General features: G+C 52.0%; 1 protein-coding gene across 1 annotated transcript in view; it reads right to left on the reverse strand.

The window, feature by feature from the left end:
* The window catches only part of LOC144506987 (pleckstrin homology domain-containing family H member 1-like), a 174,319-nt gene extending 158,928 nt beyond the window's left edge, over window positions 1-15,391 (reverse strand). The window contains 1 exon segment of the mRNA XM_078233493.1: window positions 15,343-15,391. The gene's annotated coding sequence lies outside the window, so the exon portion shown is untranslated.
* Window positions 15,392-15,686: the final 295 nt, after the last annotated feature.

Below are 15,686 nucleotides of genomic sequence, written 5' to 3' on the forward strand. Positions count from 1 at the left end.
TGTGATACATCCAGAAAGAATGCTTTCTATGGTGCATCTGTAAAAATTGGTGAGAGTCAGAGTGGACATGCCAAATTTCTTTAGCCTCCTGAGAAAGTAGGGGCATCGGTGGGCTTTCTTAACTATAGTGTCAGCATGGAGTGACCAGGACAGGTTGTTGGTGATCTGGACACCTAAAAACTTGTGTGCTCGGATCGGAATCGCTGTACCATTGGCAGCCAAGCCTTCCGCTGCCTGAGGCCGAAGCTCTGGAATTCTCTCCCGAACTCTCTCCATCCCTCCCTCTATCTCTCTCTACGTCTCAAAACCTACCTCTTTGAGCAGCCTTTGCTCATCGATGCTAATATCTCACCTGGCGCAGTGTCAGAGTTTGTTTGATAACAGTCCTGTGAAGCACCTTGGTGTGATGAATTACCTTAAAGGTGCTATATGAATGCAAGTAATTGTTTTTGGACAGTGAATGTGCCAGGTTAGACCCTTTAGCACAATTCCACAAACGCTCATTCTAACGTAGGAACTCCAGGTGAGTCAGTCCCCTTTTCACTCATTGTGCGCTGACCCACATGTTCCGTTTTTATTTCATCTTTTCAGGACTTGTACTGTTTCCGTTAGACTCCCTCTGCCACTGTGAAGTGAACCCAAGCATCTTCAGTATTCGAGTTATTTGGGCCCTTTAGTGGCAAAGCTCTCCTTCACACAGGAATCTGCAACTACATGCTGCCGTCTGCCTATCCGCTGTTTAACACCCTGGCAAATACATATTCATCTTGAAGATCGTTGTGGGTGACGGAGGAACGGAAATGTTTATCTTTGTGCTTTCGAGGAGATGGGAATCTTCAGGGAAAATCAAAGGGTAGCAATAGCCTGTAAGATTAGTCAGGGCCGGGGCAGAGAGAGGGAGAGAGAGCTCGAACAGGGATAGAGACAGAGGAAGATAGATGGAGATATAGAGAGAGAGAACGGTCTCATCCACACACGGCTCCTTGAAAGCATCAATTACAGACAGAACATGTGTAACACCCATACCCAACTCAACTCTTAACCCACTTCCCTCAACCCAAGCTCTGCCTGCGATTTGTCACCCTGCAGCCAGTACAGCATGGGCAGAAATTTTCTCCCGTTAAAATATGGGAAAAACCTGGATCCACTGGCTGGAATTCTACGGCCGCTCACACCCCGTCGCCGCTACCAGCGAGAATCTGCCGCTCGGCCGAATTTTCGTTCACTGCAGCGGGACTGGAGAATGCCAGCCACGGGGGAGGTCGGAGAATTCGGCCCGTTGCCTTGGGTCCCCATCACCATCTCCAGTCCCTAAACAGTGACTCCATCCTGTCTGAGGCTGAGCCACATCATTCGCAATCCTACCTGACCCCAAACCTCACTCTCCCTGTCTTTAAGGTGTTCCTTAAAGACTACGGCCGGGACTCTCTGACTCCACCCGGACTCTCCCACCTTGCCCAGGACCGGGATTCTCCGACCTCACCCGAGACTGTCCCACTTCGCCTGGGACTGGGATTCTCCCACCTCGCCCGGGATTCTCCCACCTCTCCCGCTGCCAGGACTCTCCCACCTCGCCCACACCCGGGATTCTCCCACCTCTCCCATGCCTGGGATTCTCCAAACTCACCCACGGCCGGGATTCTCCAACCTTGCCCACGGGCCAGGATTCTCCAAACTCGCCCACGGCCGGGATTCTCCAGTCCCGCTGCAGTGAATGGAGCTTTGGCTGAGCGCCGAATTCTCCATTCTCGCTGGCAGTGGTAGCAGGGCAAGTGAGATCGGAGAAATCCAGCCTACATCTTTCACCAAGAACATCTCCCCGAGGGGCTCGGTATCAATCCTGTCCCTGTGAAGCAGCTTGTGACTTTTTACAGCATTAAAGGTTCTATATAAATGCGATTGTTGTTACTGCTGGAGAAAGAGAGGCACACAGTGTGATGGCAGTGGTGTAATGGCATTGTCGCTGGACTAGTAACCCAGAGACGCAGGGTAATGCTCTGGGGACCAGAGTTCAAATCCCACCACAGCAGATGGTGAAATTTGAATTCAATAAAAATCTGGAATTAAGAATCTACTGATGACAATAAAACCATTGTCGATTATTGTAAAAACCCATCTGGTTCACTAATGTCCTTGAGGGAAGGAAATCTGCCGTCCTTCCCCGGTCTGGCCTACATGTGACTCCAGAGCCACAGCAATGTGGTTGACTCTTAATTACCCTCAGGGATGGGCAATAAGTGCTGGCCCAGCCAGCGACGCCCACATCCTGTGAACAAATAAAAAATAACGCAGAAAGGGAGAGCTGCAGATTGGGATAACGACAAAGGAAGACAGAGGCCTGTACAAAGAAGATGGAGAGACGCAGAACGAGGGAGAGGCGGGAAGTACAAACACAGAAAGAGTGAAAGGGAGGAGGAGAAGAGAGGAAAAAAAGAATGGGACAGAGGGAGAGACAGCAAGAACACAGGTGGGGGGAAAGAGGGGCTGAGATTCCAGGCGAGGGGAATCACCTGTCGCAACGCAGACAGAAAGGAAATTCAAGAACCAGAATGGAAAATCAGAGAGAGGAACGGGGCAAAGGTCTCGATGTAGGTGAAAGAGAGGAGGAAAGTTAATATTCTGTCTGCTCCAATCCCATTCACTAAATACATTTTAAGTGGGAAAAGGCAGAGGAGCTGAAGGTCCACACATTAACACTGCATTTCAGCACACCTTGCACTGTTATTCTGCAGAGCGGGAGATGACATAGCCAAAGCACAGTAAGAGTTTTAACAACACCAGGTTAAAGTCCAACAGGTTTATTTGGTAGCAAATACCATTAGCTTTCGGAGCGCTGCTCCTTCGTCAGATGGAGTGGAAATTTCCACTCCATCTGACGAAGGAGCAGCGCTCCGAAAGCTAATGGCATTTGCTACCAAATAAACCTGTTGGACTTTAACCTGGTGTTGTTAAAACTCTTACTGTGTTTACCCCAGTCCAACACCGGCATCTCCACATCATGATCGCCAAAGCATGCAGACAAAACCCAAACACCCAAAAGACAATGGCTGAAATTTTCCAGCTCTTCCCACTGGTGGGATCTTCCAGTCCCGCCGCTGGCCAATGGCAGGCCACCTCCGTTGCCACAAAACATACCGTGGGGTGTGGGAAGAAAATCCTGCCTGATGTCTCAGGCAGTGCGGCACTCCCTCAGTACTGCACTGGGGTGCCGGACCAAATGATGCCCTGAATTTGGGAGTTTACATCTGAACTTATGACCTCCTGACTCAGGTGAAATTGTGATCAGTGAGCTGTGCTTGAGCCGGATTTTACAGGCTCGCTTGTCCCGAAACCGTAAAATCTCACGGACCTTCCCATTGTCTGCCCCTCGGCCATTCCGATTCCCGCGGTGGGCGAGTGGTAAAATTCCGACCTATGCGTCTGGCCCCCACTCACACACTGAGAACTATCACTGTACGTCAGCCATTCACACGTCACAGCCTTCCCGTCAGTATTTCCTCATCAATATTGCAGAGCCAGAGCCTCAGTAGGTTATTCTCACCTGAGTCGGAAGATTATGGGTTCAGGTTCCAGGACAGGGACCCTGGACCTGTAATTAATGCATGCTGACACTCCCAGCGCGATGCTGAGGGAGTGCTGGACTGTCAGAGGGGCCGTCAATCGGAATGGACTTTAAACCGAGGCCTCATTTGCCCATCGCAGGTGGGCAGCAGATGGAAGTTCTCCTCAATGAATAGCAGGCTGTCAATGGCAGATCACTCTCTCACAAGCAGCACGCAAACTGAACTGCTCAGCTGCTGGGGGAAAAGGTTTACAATCAAGACAAGAATTTGCAGACTCGACCAGATTTGGACGTGGCACTGACTCCGAGGCACTTTGCTCTGTTGCTGTTTCTTACGAGGAACAGATGGAAAATAGCTTGCGACGATATAATTCAACTCTGCGACCTTTGGCCCCTGTCAGAGTGAAGTAAAAGGCGCACAAGGCAGCAGCATGTGGTGATGTTTTAATCTCCAACTAAACCACGTCACATCCTTTTGCGAGGGTGAATGCTGGAGGGACAGGGACAGGGATTAGCAAAGATATCTCCGAGTTTTACCTTGAAGTGGGGAGAGAGTCACGATCCTTACCCACTGCCCACAACCTGAGGCTCAAACCCTTGCCGAGGGTAAAGGATCCAACTCATCAACTGGGTACTTCGCCCAAGGGCCATTTTTCACAGGCACGGGTCAAGATAGCAACTGCTATTTAACTATGGGGGAATCACATTCGAGTCTAACGTTTTTCCTTTTTCCAAACCCACAGTACGCTATCCATCTGGGATCAAAGGTTTGTTATTAGAAAAAGGGAACATTGTGTGAGGCGGGACCCCCACCACCCCACCACCCCACCACCTCTCCTACGCCACAAACCACAGGAGCAGGGATGTGTTGTTGCAATTATACAGGGCCTTGGTGAGGTCACATCTAGAATATTGTGTGCAGTTTTGGTCTCCTTTTCTGAGGAAGGATGTTCTTGCTCTCGAGGGAGTGCAATGAAGGTTTACCAGGCTGATTCCGGGGATGGCGGGACTGATGTACGAGGAGAGATTGACTAGGTTAGGATTGTTTTCACTGGAGTTCAGACGAATGAGGGGGGATCTCACAGAGACTTATAAAATTCTAACAGGTCGAGACAGGATAGATGCAGGGAGGATGTTCCAGGGAGGGAGTCCAGAACCAGGGGTCACAATGTGAGGATTCAGTGTAGACCATTTGGGACGGAGGTGAGGAGACATTTCTTCACCCAAAGAGTGGTGAGCCTGTGGAATTCATTACCACAGGAAGTAGTTGATGCCAAAACATTGAATGTATTCAAGAGGCGGCTGGATACAGCACTTGGGGCGAATGGGATCAAAGGTTATGGGGAGAAAGCAGAATTGGGCTATTGAGTTGGACAATCAGCTATGATCGTGATGATTGGCGGAGCAGGCTCGAAGGGCCAAATGGCCTCCTCCTACTCCTATCTTCTATGTTTCCATGATACTGAGGCTAGTCCTTGGTCGGTAAACAATCTCGATGTGGAGATGCTGGCGTTGGACTGGGGGTGGGCACAATAAGAAGTCTCACAACACCAGGTTAGAGTCCAACAGGTTTATTTAGTAGCACGAGTTTTTGGAACGCTGCCCCTTCATCAGGTGCGTGGTGAGTTGGGTTCACAAACAGGGCACATAAAGACACAATAGACACAAACTCAATTACAAGATAATGGTTGGAATGGAGTCTTTACAGGTAATCAAGTCTTTGCAGGTATAGACAATTCGAGTGGAGAGAGGGTTAAGCACAGGTTAAAGAGATGTGTATTGTCTCCAGCCAGGACAGTTAGTGAGATTTTGCAAGCCCAGGTAAGTCGTGGGGGTTACAGATAGTGTGACATGACCCAGGATCCCGGTTGAGGCCTCCCTCATATGTGCGGAACTTGGCTATCAGTTTCTGCTCAGCAATTTTGCGTTGTCGTGTGTCTTGATGGCCGCCTTGGAAGTCGCTTACTTGAAGGTCGGAGGCTGAATGCCCTTGACTGCTGAAGTGTTCCCCGACTGGAAGGGAGCACTCCTGCCTGGTGATTGTCGAGCGCTGTCCATTCATCCGTTGTCATCGTGTCTGCATGGTCTCCCCAATGTACCATGCCTCGGGACACCCTTTCCTGTAAACAACCTCGATAAAGACTGCGAATTTTACCCAAATCATTTTCAACACTTATGACTTCCTTCCTCGTACAAAGATAGGATAAATATCAGCACAGAACGGTCTTTGATAAATTGACATTTGAACAGATCTTGTAGAAGAAAGTCTATCACTTGTACAATCCTTCCCTGACCCCAGGATGTCCCAAAGTGCTTTACAGCCAAAGAGTACTTTTAAAGTTTATTTATTAGTGTCACAAGTAGGCTTACCTTAACACATCAATGAAGTTACTGTGAAAATCCCCTAGTCGCCACACTCCGGCGCCTGTTCGGGTACACTGAGGGAGAATTTAGCATGACCAATGCACCTAACCAGCATGTCTTTCGGAAAGTGAGAGAAAATCAGAACACCCGGAGGAAATGCACCCAGACACGGGGGAAATGTGCAAACTCCGCACAGACTGTGACCCAAGCCGGGAATCGAACCCGAGTCCCTGGCGCTGTGAGGCAGCAGTGCTAACCAACTGTGCCACCGTATCACCTCATAAGTGGAGTTATCCCAGCAGTCTATTGTGCGCAGCAAGCTCCCACGACAGCAAGATGATAATGATCTCTTTTAGTGATGTGAGTTAAGGGATAAATATTTGCTCGGACACCAGGGAGAACGTTCCTGTTCCTCTTCCTCCCCTGGGGGCCTTTTACATCTGCCTGGGTGTAGGGGCTCGGTTTCAGCACCTGCCTGAAACGTCTCTACCAAGCCCTCAAGCTGATAAAGAGAGACCAGGGCCGGGACTTTGCAGCCGTCCATGCCTGCGGGATCTTCCAGTCCTGCCGACGGTGCACTTTCCCAACCGCAGGTTTCACAGCAGCGAGGGATGTATTCAATGGAAGACCCCATTGATACGGCAGGACCAGAAGACCCCCCCTCCTCCCACCGCCAGTCAATGGCCTCTCTCTGCTGTGAAACACATGGCAGGTTACACGGTAAATCCCACCCTAGGGTAGCATTTGTTGCCCATCCATAATTGCCCTTGAACTCAGTGTGGCTCGATTGGCCATTTCACAGGGCAGTTGAGAGTCAACCACATTGCTGTGGCTCTGGAGCCACATGTAGGCCAGACCGGGTAAGGATGGCAAATTTCCTTCCCTAAAGGACATTAGTGAACCAGATGGATTTTTATGACAATTGACAATGGTTTCATGGTCATCATTACTGAGACTTGCTTTAATTCCAGGTTTTTTCTCAATTAATCGATTGAATTGAATTAATTAATTAAATTTAAATTCCACCAACTGTCAGATGAACAGGTGAAATTGGAGCAGAGGGAGGCCATTCAGCCCCTCGAGCCTACTCCTATTCCACCACTCATTAAGATCATGGCTGATCTGTTTGTGTTTTGAGTTCCACATTGCTATCTACCCCCTGATAACCTTTGGTTCCTTTGCCTACCAAGAATCTATCTACCTCTGTCTTAAAAACGAATGGCCTTGCAACTTCCTCGGAGTGGCACTACCCAGCCGGAACTGCCACTCTGCAGTTGCAAAGTCCCTGTCTCGCCCGACTTTCCTCACTCAGGGTGGATGAGACAGGAAGAGGAAGCAGCTCCAAGGCTCCAGCAGTGAGGTGTGAGCACAGCAAAGGAGGGCACACACACACTTTCCACGGTGAGCAGTGTCATGTCAGGCCAGAGGAGGTTAGCCCATCGGGACAATTGCCGGGCAAACCCTCACGTGGCAGCTTCCAAGAGGTTTCTCCAGCACATCATTGGGGTCCCCTCTACATGCAACGCCGGGGAGCTAGGAAGTTACCGCCCATTCAGTGACCACCCCCTCCCCTGCCCCCCACCACCACCTTCTGAGGCAGAGTGTTCCAAAATCACACAACCCTTGGAAAGAAAGAATTCTCCTCTTCTCTGTTCTAAAAGGGAAAAGGGTAACTCCTGATTTTAAAACAATGCCTCCTTGCTCTGGGCTCATCCACAGTGTGGGTGGACAGCAATGGTGGGCAACCTGCAGTCCTGGGGACACGTGGGGCCCATCTGGGTTCTGAGTGCGGCCCATGAGACATTTTGTTGACCATTGTCCAAGTCCACCTTGTCAAGACGATTCAGGATCTTGTACATCTCACTCAAGTCACCCCTTCACTCTTCTAAACTCTAGTGGAAACAAGCCCAGTATGTCCAATCTTTCATCATAAGACAACCATCTCATTCTAGTTATCAATCTAATTAACCTCCTCTGAACCGTCTCCAATGCATTTACATCCTTTCTTAAATAAGACGACCAACACAGCACACAGTATTCACCATGCAGTCTCACCAATGCCCTAACTGAAGCATAACATCCTTATCATAGAATCATAGAAACCCTACAGTGCAGAAGGAGGCCATTCGGCCCATCGAGTCTGCACCGACCACAATCCCACCCAGGCCCCATCCCCACATATTTACCCGCTAATCCCTCTAACCTACGCATCCCAGGACTCTAAGGGGCAATTTTTAACCTGGCCAATCAACCTAACCCGCACATCTTTGGACTGTGGGAGGAAACCGGAGCACCCGGAGGAAACCCACGCAGACACGAGGAGAATGTGCAAACTCCACACAGTGACCCGAGCCGGGAATCGAACCCGGGACCCTGGAGCTGTGAAGCAGCAGTGCTAACCACTGTGCTACCGTGCCGCCCATTTTTATGTTATTATTTTTATGTTCAATTGCTCTCCTAATAAAGGATAGTATTCTATTCCATTCCATGGTGGGATTCGAACCTGTGCCTTCAGAGAATTAGCCTGGACCTCTGGATTTGGGGCGGCACGGTGGCACAGTGGTTAGCACTGCTGCCACACACTGTCAGGGGCCCAGGTTCAATTCCAGCCTTGGGCCATTGTCTGTGTGGAGTCTGCATGTTCTCCCCGTGTCTGCGTGGGTTTCCTCCGAGTGCTCTGGTTTCCTCCCACAGTTCAAAGATGTGTGGGTTAGGTGGATTGGCCATGCTGAATTAACCCTAGTGTCAGGGGGATTAGTAGGGTAAATGGGTGCAGTTATGAGAATAGGGCCAGGGTGGGATTGTGGTCAGTACACACTTGATGGGCTGAATGGCCTCTTTCTGCACTGTCGGAATTCTATCATTACAAGTCCAGGGAAGTTGCTACTATGCAACCATCTCCCCAAAACATCATCTCAAGGGTACACATCATTAAAGTTGCTATATAAATACAAGTTGCTGTTGTTGTTAAATGACTGGTTGAGGGAAGGTTGATGTGTTGTCTCAGAGGCCGATGTTGAGTTTTGTTGGCAGTAAGTTGAAGTTTGTCATGTTGTGTTTGCAAAGCCATTGTCCCCTGGTTTGGCAGCACAACTCCTGATCAGACAGCACCACTTTCATATCAGTATCTAATATAACCATAGCCTTGATTCCCTGAGGAAGGGAGGAGTCACATCAGTATCACTGCCCTTTGACGGGCAACCTAGACTAGTGGCCCTCCCTCATCTCCATGGGCCGCAAGATTGAAATCAGACACATTCACTAACCATGAACCTTGAATAAGATTGAACACATTTAATACATGCCAAATATTTCAGAACAAGCTCCCAAAAATGCAGGACTGTTCATCTATTAATAGAACTGTCATCAACTTCAAGTGGTTAAAATTAAAAGAAATATTTACACTCGGTTGGACGCAGAGAGAGCGCAGGGCTCTCACAGTCAATGTTGTGAGCGATCAGCACGCACCTCACTTCACTCGCCCTTGCTTTACGTGCGAATCACTTCAGTCACACTGGTAGGAAATAAAAACGACACGGACGGAAATCAGTGGAATGTATCGATCCTGCGCACGGGCAACATAATCTCTCACGGGCCGCACTCAGAACCCAAATGGGCCGCATGTGGCCCCCAGGCCGTAGGTTGACCCACACTGGGGGTTTGAAGGCAAGGAGCTGAACCCTGGGCCTGTGTTTTCGAGTGTTATAGCATCCGCACAGTGCAGAAGAGGCCATTCGGCCCATCGAGTCTGCATCGACTCTATGTAAGAGTTTTAACAACACCAGGTTAAAGTCCAACAGGTTTATTTGGTAGCAAATACCATTAGCTTTCGGAGCGCTGCTCCTTCGTCAGATGGAGTGGAAATGGGCTCTCAAACAGGGCACAGAGACACAAAATCAAGTTACAGAATACTGATTAGAATGCGAATCCCTACAGCCAGCCAGGTCTTAAAGGTACAGACAATGTGGGTGGAGAGAGCATTACTACCATTGACTCTATGTGGCAGAGTATCTTACCCAGGCCCTCTCCCCGTAACCCCACACATTTCCCATGGCTAATCCACTTAACCTACACATCTTGGGACACTAAGAGGCAATTTAGCATGGCCAATCCACCCCAACCTGTACATCTCTGGACTGTGGTTCATAGCCATTTTTTCTGGTCTGTTCCGTTCTGAAGCAGTGTCGCCTCTGACAGGGGATGAATTCCATTGGCCAAGGGTTAATTTACCTATCTTTTGATTGCAACCGTATACACTTCAGGAGTGTTTCACCGGCTCACACTGAGAACGTGACAGGCGCTGTAAAGATGCAAATTTTTCTTTCAGTTGAGGTGACGCTGGGGTTATTATACCTCAGGATAAAAGAGGTATTATATAGTTCTGGATGCCTTACAACAGGGAGGGCTGTTAACTGGGGACAGGGAGGATCAGCAGCATGATCCCCACACTTACATTTACTTGAAGAATTTAACAGCAATGCACATTGTAAATGACAAATATGAAGGAGTTAAATCTGTGCCGGTCAGTGTCTGGAGAGGAAAGAGTTAAGTGCAGGCGGTGGGGGAAGAGGGCAGATGAGCCACCAGGGTGTACCATATACAATGTTAAATAGCTTAGATAAGATAACCTTGCTTTAAAGAAAGGCAGCGCAGAGGTCACACAGGCACTGGTGATCAGAAAGGACCTGTCCGCATACAGCATGACACAGGTCTGGAACCTTCTGTCTGACAAAGATGCACAACACAACTTAGAATAGGTACGGATGTTGTGGGCACGTTAGGGTTGGAGTGGGGCGCAAAGGGGCAGGGGCAGGGGGCAGAGGGGGGAAGGGGCCAGAGGGGGGAAGGGGCCAGAGGGGGGAAGGGGCCAGAGGGGGGAAGGGGCCAGAGGGGGGAAGGGGCCAGAGGGGGGAAGGGGCCAGAGGGGGGAAGGGGCCAGAGGGGGGAAGGGGCCAGAGGGGGGAGGGGCCAGAGGGGGGAAGGGGCCAGAGGGGGGAAGGGGCCAGAGGGGGGAAGGGGCCAGAGGGGGAAGGGGCCAGAGGGGGGAAGGGGCCAGAGGGGGGAAGGGGCCAGAGGGGGGAAGGGGCCAGAGGGGGGAAGGGGCCAGAGGGGGAAGGGGCCAGAGGGAAGGTCCAAGGGGAAGGGGCCAGAGGGGGGAAGGGGCCAGAGGGGGGAAGGGGCCAGAGGGGGGAAGGGGCCAGAGGGGGGAAGGGGCCAGAGGGGGGAAGGGGCCAGAGGGGGGAAGGGGCCAGAGCCGGGGGAAGGGGCCAGAGGGGGGAAGGGGCCAGAGGGGGGAAGGGGCCAGAGGGGGGAAGGGGCCAGAGGGGGAAGGGGCCAGAGGGGGGAAGGGGCCAGAGGGGGGAAGGGGCCAGAGGGGGGAAGGGGCCAGAGGGGGGAAGGGGCCAGAGGGGGAAGGGGCCAGAGGGGGGAAGGGGCCAGAGGGGGAAGGGGCCAGAGGGGGGAAGGGGCCAGAGGGGGGAAGGGGCCAGAGGGGGGAAGGGGCCAGAGGGGGGAAGGGGCCAGAGGGGGGAAGGGGCCAGAGGGGGGAAGGGGCCAGAGGGGGGAAGGGGCCAGAGGGGGGAAGGGGCCAGAGGGGGGAAGGGGCCAGAGGGGGGAAGGGGCCAGAGGGGGGAAGGGGCCAGAGGGGGGAAGGGGCCAGAGGGGGGAAGGGGCCAGAGGGGGGAAGGGGCCAGAGGGGGGAAGGGGCCAGAGGGGGGAAGGGGCCAGAGGGGGGAAGGGGCCAGAGGGGGGAAGGGGCAGAGGGGGGAAGGGGCCAGAGGGGGGAAGGGGCCAGAGGGGGGAAGGGGCCAGAGGGGGGAAGGGGCCAGAGGGGGGAAGGGGCCAGAGGGGGGAAGGGGCCAGAGGGGGGAAGGGGCCAGAGGGGGGAAGGGGCCAGAGGGGGGAAGGGGCCAGAGGGGGGAAGGGGCCAGAGGGGGAAGGGGCCAGAGGGGGGAAGGGGCCAGAGGGGGGAAGGGGCCAGAGGGGGGAAGGGGCCAGAGGGGGAAGGGGCCAGAGGGGGGAAGGGGCCAGAGGGGGGAAGGGGCCAGAGGGGGGAAGGGGCCAGAGGGGGGAAGGGGCCAGAGGGGGGAAGGGGCCAGAGGGGGGAAGGGGCCAGAGGGGGGAAGGGGCCAGAGGGGGGAAGGGGCCAGAGGGGGGAAGGGGCCAGAGGGGGGAAGGGGCCAGAGGGGGAAGGGGCCAGAGGGGGGAAGGGGCCAGAGGGGGGAAGGGGCCAGAGGGGGGAAGGGGCCAGAGGGGGGAAGGGGCCAGAGGGGGGAAGGGGCCAGAGGGGGGAAGGGGCCAGAGGGGGGAAGGGGCCAGAGGGGGGAAGGGGCCAGAGGGGGGAAGGGGCCAGAGGGGGGAAGGGGCCAGAGGGGGGAAGGGGCCAGAGGGGGAAGGGGCAGAGGGGGGAAGGGGCAGAGGGGGGAAGGGGCAGAGGGGGGAAGGGCAGAGGGGGGAAGGGCAGAGGGGGAAGGGGCAGAGGGGGGAGGAGGGGGAAGGGCAGAGAGGGGGAAGGGGCAGAGAGGGGAAGGGGCAGAGAGGGGAAGGGGCAGAGAGGGGAAGGGGCAGAGAGGGGAAGGGGCAGAGAGGGGAAGGGGCAGAGAGGGGAAGGGGCAGAGAGGGGAAGGGGCAGCGAGGGGAAGGGGCAGCGAGGGGAAGGGCAGAGAGGGGAAGGGGCAGAGAGGGGAAGGGGCAGAGAGGGGAAGGGGCAGAGAGGGGAAGGGGCAGAGAGGGGAAGGGGCAGCGAGGGGAAGGGGCAGCGAGGGGAAGGGGCAGCGAGGGGAAGGGGCAGCGAGGGGAAGGGGCAGCGAGGGGAAGGGGCAGAGAGGGGAAGGGGCAGAGAGGGGAAGGGGCAGAGAGGGGAAGGGGCAGAGAGGGGAAGGGGCAGAGAGGGGAAGGGGCAGAGAGGGGAAGGGGCAGAGAGGGGAAGGGGCAGAGAGGGGAAGGGGCAGAGAGGGGAAGGGGCAGAGAGGGGAAGGGGCAGAGAGGGGAAGGGGCAGAGGGGGGAAGGGGCAGAGAGGGGAAGGGGCAGAGAGGGGAAGGGGCAGAGAGGGGAAGGGGCAGAGAGGGGTTGGGCAGAGAGGGGTAGGGCAGAGAGGGGTAGGGCAGAGAGGGGTAGGGCAGAGAGGGGTAGGGCAGAGAGGGGTAGGGCAGAGAGGGGTAGGGCAGAGAGGGGTAGGGCAGAGAGGGGTAGGGCAGAGAGGGGTAGGGCAGAGAGGGGTAGGGCAGAGAGGGGTAGGGCAGAGAGGGGTGGGGAGTGTAAGAGTGGTGAGGCAGCCGGGGTGAGAGGGGGTTGGGGCTGAATGGAGTAGCTCTGGGGGGGGGGGGGGGGGGCGGAGGACACGCTCCTTTTCATCTGGTCGCTTCACTGAGCGAGGCTTTTCCCACGGCTCCTGTTGCAGCCAAAACTGCTGAAAGTGCGAACTCCCCAAGCGACAATTCAGCAGCAAACACATTGCAAACGCCTTTCCAAACACACTGCCAAACTCCTTTACAATCACATTGCAAACTCCTTTCCAAACACATTGCAAACTCCTTTCCAAACACATTGCAATCCCCTTTTCAAACCACATTGCAAACCCATTTCCAAACACATTGCAAACTCCTTTCCAAACTCATTGCAAACTCCTTGCAAACCCCTATACAATCACATTGCAAACCCCTTTCCAAACACATTGCAAACTCCTTTACAATCACATTGCAAACTCCTTTACAATCACATTGCAAACTCCTTTACAATCACATTGCAAACTCCTTTACAATCACATTGCAAACTCCTTTACAATCACATTGCAAACTCCTTTACAATCACATTGCAAACTCCTTTACAATCACATTGCAAACTCCTTTACCATCATATTGCAAACTCCTTTACCATCATATTGCAAACTCCTTTACAATCATATTGCAAACTCCTTTACAATCATATTGCAAACTCCGTTACAATCACATTGCAAACCCCTTTCCAAACACATTGCAAACTCCTTTACAATCACATTGCAATGTGTTTGGAAAGGAGTTTGCAATGTGATTGTAAAGGAGTTTGCAATGTGTTTGGAGTTTGCACACTCCTTTCCAAACACATTGCACATTCCTTTCCAAACACATTGCACACTCCTTTCCAAACACATTGCAAACCCCTTTCCAAACACATTGCAAACTCCTTTCCAAACACATTGCAAACTGCTTTACAATCACATTGCAAACCCCTTTCCAACACATTGCAAACTCCTTTCCAAACACATTGCAATGTGATTGTAAAGGAGTTTGCAATGTGATTGAATGTGATTGGAAAGGAGTTTGCAATGTGATTGTAAAGGAGTTTGCAATGTGTTTGGAAAGGAGTTTGCAATGTGATTGTAAAGGAGTTTGCAATTTGTTTGGAGTTTGCAAACTCCTTTACAATCACATTGCAAACTCCTTTCCAAACACATTGCAAACTCCTTTACAATCACATTGCAAACTTCTTTCCAAACACATTGGAAAGGAGTTTACAAACACATTGGAAAGGAGTTTACAAACACATTGGAAAGGAGTTTACAAACACATTGCAAACTCCTTTCCAAACGCATTGCAAACCCCTTTACAATCACGTTGCAAACCCCATTTCCAATCACATTGCAAACACCTTTCCAAACACATTGCAAACTCCTTTCCAATCACATTGTAAACTTCATTATAATCACATTGCCAGCTCCTTTCCAATCACATTGCAAACCCCTTTCCAATCACGTTGCAAACTCCGTTACATTTATATTGCAAATTGTTACAATCACATTGCAAACCCCTTTACAATCACATTGCAAGCTGCTTTCCAATCACATTGCAAACTCCTTTCCAATCATATTGCCAACACTGTTACAATCACATTGCAAACTCCTTTCCCAGCTGCAAAGCTCAAGAGTGCTGAACTCGGGTCTCCCACATACACAAGTAAACCCCTTTTTGACACAGGTCCGTTACTGACACTCACATGTTTGGGAAATCAATTTCTTGGCGATTTCACCAAAAGAAAAACAACAAAAAATAACTTTCTACCCTTGATATATGTTCTCTCTCTGGCAGGTGAACAGGTCCCATTGCAACAAAACAAAATCCGCAACTTCACCGCGAAAGCCACCAAGTGGGAAATGAATGCAGTGGATCAACTTTCCATCTAACAGTCCCTCCACAGCTGAGCAGAATGTCTGGGTGAAATTGACTGCAGTCATTCAGCGGTCGCCCTGTTTCAGAGTGGGCTTTGAAACAGCCGCTGGGCACTCAGCTGATCTGAGGCTGGGAAACACAGGGAGAAAGGGGGGGGAAGTCACTGGGGGGGGGGATTTAAATACAGCTTTGTGAACCTGTGTGGCAGCCCCAAGCTACAGGTACAAGAGGCAAAGAGACAGACAGAGAGGAGAGATTCTTGCTGCACTTACCTTGTCTTTGAGTTAAAGCCTTCTCTTTCTCTCCCCCCGGTGATTGATACCCTGTTTCCCCGCAGGCTTTGACGTGCAAGGGATCAGGTTACACAGCCAGCCCCTAACACTAAAACACGGAAATTACATCACCCCAACAACAGGGCAACACACACACACATATACAAACACACACACACACACACACATATACAAACACACACATACAAACACACACATATACAAACATACACACACACATATACACATACAAACACTAACACACACATACACACACACATACACACAAACATACAAACACTAACACACACACATACATACAAACACACACACATACAAACACA

This window comes from Mustelus asterias, chromosome 18 (genome assembly GCF_964213995.1).
Source record: "Mustelus asterias chromosome 18, sMusAst1.hap1.1, whole genome shotgun sequence".
NCBI lineage: Eukaryota > Metazoa > Chordata > Chondrichthyes > Carcharhiniformes > Triakidae > Mustelus > Mustelus asterias.